This window comes from Octopus bimaculoides, chromosome 2 (genome assembly GCF_001194135.2).
Source record: "Octopus bimaculoides isolate UCB-OBI-ISO-001 chromosome 2, ASM119413v2, whole genome shotgun sequence".
Lineage (NCBI taxonomy): Eukaryota > Metazoa > Mollusca > Cephalopoda > Octopoda > Octopodidae > Octopus > Octopus bimaculoides.
In genome coordinates, this window is record NC_068982.1 from 16,240,561 (window position 1) to 16,244,288 (window position 3,728).

The 3,728-nt window shown below is 37.2% G+C and overlaps 1 protein-coding gene across 5 annotated transcripts in view; it reads right to left on the bottom strand.

The window, feature by feature from the left end:
* LOC106878755 (serine/threonine-protein kinase pakE) overlaps window positions 1-3,728 on the bottom strand; it is a 196,610-nt gene that overhangs the window by 67,431 nt on the left and 125,451 nt on the right. The window lies entirely within an intron of this gene.

The window sequence follows — 3,728 nt, forward strand, 5'->3', positions numbered from 1 at the left end:
TATATACATACATACATACATACATACATATATATAAATATCACCAATACCATCATTATCATCATTTTAATGCCCACTTTTCCATACATCCTTGGGTTGGATGGAATTTACTGAAGCAGATTTTCTATGGCTAGATGCCTTTCCCGTCCCCAACCTTCACTTGCTTTAGAACAAGGCAATATTTTCCCATGGCCTGACATGCTTTTGATTCACTTCAACATTTAAATTTAATTTGTCAAAATATTTTCTTCGCTTTGAGACTGCAACCTGTTCACTGACAAAATTCCATGCTAGCACCTTATAAACACCTTCCACGCAGCAATTGTTTTTGTTTCAGCACACGATTTGAGATCAGGTCACTTGCTATGCAAGTCCATCTCTGTATATCAAATGAAGTCAAGCCAAAATATGATATTGTGAATGCATTAATGCATTTAGTATGCATGTTTCGGATAATTGCACTTCCTCATTTAAAACATACCAAAATATGAAGCAATTGATAGCATTCTTCCTTTAGGACTAGCCATAAAAGGCTCTGATGGGGCCTTTCATGGCAAGTCAATCCTAAATCAATTAAAATGGAGAGTATAACAAGTATTTCAAGTGGTTTGTTCTATTTGAATCAGGTAAGAAATTCTGGTAACAAGCATCACATCTAAGCATAATACAAATTACACATATACACATACATGTATAGAAAGGTATATATTTACACACATGCAAATATTTGTGCACACACACAAACACGCACACACATTTACAAAGCTTGGTCCAAAGTAATGCAGAAGGGGGCATAACATTTTTTTAATTGATAGAGACCATTCAAGTTGTATATGATGGTAGAATAACTCTTTCTCTCTAAAAAGCTATTGTTAAACATAGTTCCTATCACAAGAAATCCATTTGTGGTATTGTTGAAACCAAATCTTGAATTTTCTTTTGTAAAAATCCAGGTGTGTACACTGGTGTAAACTTCACAGCAACTTTTACCATGCCTGTGTCATTAGGTCATTGTGCTCAAAAACTATCCTTCATTAGACCAAAAAGGTGAAAGTCAGAAAATATGAGATCCAAGCAGTATAATGGACAGGGGTGGGGGCCACTGACTGACCCTGTTTGCCAATTGCCTGATTTGTTGCTAAAGATGTGTGTGGTCATGTACTGCCATGGAGAATTTGGGTTAATTTTGGATTCATTTTCAATCTCTTCCTCCTAACAACATCTCAAAGCTCCGTGAGTATCTCAGTGTACCACTCATTTTTTATGAAACTGCCATTTTCCCAGAAACTCAATGAGAATGATTCACTTGTAAATCAAAAGTAGCCATCATGACTTTCTGTTTTATCGTTGGTTCTTGGACTTCTTAGGCTATGGAGAAGAGGAGTGACATCATTCTATGGATTGAAGAATTTTCCCCCAACTCATAGAAGTATGGCTATGTTTGATTCTTCTCACCAAATCAGGGCAAAACATGTCTCCATTCGCTTCAAATGGTCCCAGCACATCAGAACAGACTTTGACCCGTCTCTTCTTTTAACCGAGTGTCACCTACCGAGGTACATACACTGCACATACTTTCTGATTCCCAAAGTCTTCAGCCATCTTATGTAATACATTCTGACACCATTCAAGTCATACAGCAAGTTCGTACATTGTGACTCATCTGTCCTTATGAGTCAAGTCATCCATTTGCTGGTGAGTCTTCTCATGAGTTGCACTTGATGATCCCCACTGTTTGGTTTTCGTTCAAGGCTTCTTTCCCCTTTTTTAAAATTCTTTCTCAACCTGTGCACGTTGCTCTTGCCAGTAGAACTACCATTCTAAACAACCTGTAGCCTTCTGTAGATGCTGTCAGCCTGCACCCTTACTTCATTAAAAATTCAACGATGGCATGTTGCTTCTACTAGGAACTCATTATTTGCCTGCAATGAAGAAAACAGGAAGAAGAGTTACTGTACCGATATGTGCAATTCCAATAACCTATGTCAGTCAAAAAACAAAAATCTTATGCCCAATCCTGCATTACTTTTACTACAACACTCATATATCACACACACACACACACACACGGCTGTACATATATATATATATATAGGGGGAGAATTCACAAAAAAAAAAAGATGAAGACAGGTGGTGTAGAAAACAAACTGATGTATTAGTATAACGCTCGGGAAGTGAAAAAGTCTTTATATATGTATGTATATATATGCATGTATGTATGTATGTATGTATGTATGTATGTACAGGGTGTCCAAGGGCTAAATTTGATGATCTTTTTTATGTCTGTTTTGATTTTGTCGACTACACAGTATGGTAGGGTCAGTTGGGCACCATCTGTGAGAAAAACAGCACTATGACACAATTCACTCTGCCAGAAATTTGGAAACGACATGCTGTATTGCTTGACATTCACACCGGCATAGTAGCGAGCAAAAAAAAAAAAAAGAGAACAATATTTTTTCAAATTTCAGAAAAGCTACCATCTGAACCTACTAAGTTGAATTTGCTTTCATCACTAAAATGAACTTTTGACCAATTTTCATCCGTCCAGTTCACATGAGCTTCTGCAAATAAAACTCTTTCCAATTTGTTCTTCTTGCTGATGGTAGGTTTCGTTGCTGGGGAACAAGTCTTTAATCCAATTCCTTCAGACAATGAGACACTGTAAAGCAGCTCACTTCCGTACCATTACTTACATTTATTTTCTTAGAAATTCCTGCCACAGTCTCAAAAGGATCCTTCAGTATGTACCATTTCATGGCTCAATCATCTTGCATGGTGGTTTTCCGTGGTCTACCAGATACCTTTTTCGGTTCAAAACCTTTAATTTCTTCATAGAGCTTAAGAACGCGTGAAACTACACTCTTAGATCTCCTTGTATCCCAAAATAGCCAAGAGAGTCATTCCTGAAACTTTAATCCTGACAATTTCTTTTCGGAAGTCAGGAGTAACTTTAGCATGGTGTGTCATGTTCGGAAGCTAGCACAATACTGAGACAGTAGTAATGTTGAGCCTGCAAATGTAAATAATGTTTCAAATTTCCAGAAATTTCTGAAGGAATCTAATTGTTCTCTTATTTTGCACAGAAGACATTTGGATGAAATTAGCGTTAGTGTTATTAACTTTTATTAAGACCATTGTACAAACTTAAGATCTTTCAGAGAATTTAGCTAATGGTTAACTGTGTTTACAAAACTAATTACAAATTTGCACATTCACTAGCTTTTCTGATATATTGCCCTTCCTAATACCAACCTCCCAACAGAATGGACTTAATGCTTTTTACGTGGCATCAGCACAAGTGAGGTCAGTTTTAGCATGGATTCTACAACTGGATGCCCTTCAAAATGCCAACCACTTTACAGTGTGGACTGGATGCTTTTCACATGGCACCAGCATTGGCAGGGTCACTAAGTAACTTGCAAGACAAAGAACCTTTGAGAGGGGAAGAGGCATAGGAGGAGATGATCTTGTGTCAGATGATGAAAGGTTATAGTGAGACAAAGCGACAGAAACAGGTGTCTTACTGTAGAGGAAGTACATGGTTACCCAGCTAGAGAGAGAGAGAGAGAGAGAGAGAGAGAGAGAGAGAAAGAGAGAGAGAGAGAGGGGGAGATAAATATATCATTTAGAATACACAATTATACAAGAACAACTTATAGTTTCATGCTTCAAGATACATTAAATTAACAGATTTATATAACATGCCATGTACCTCCAAGTAATCT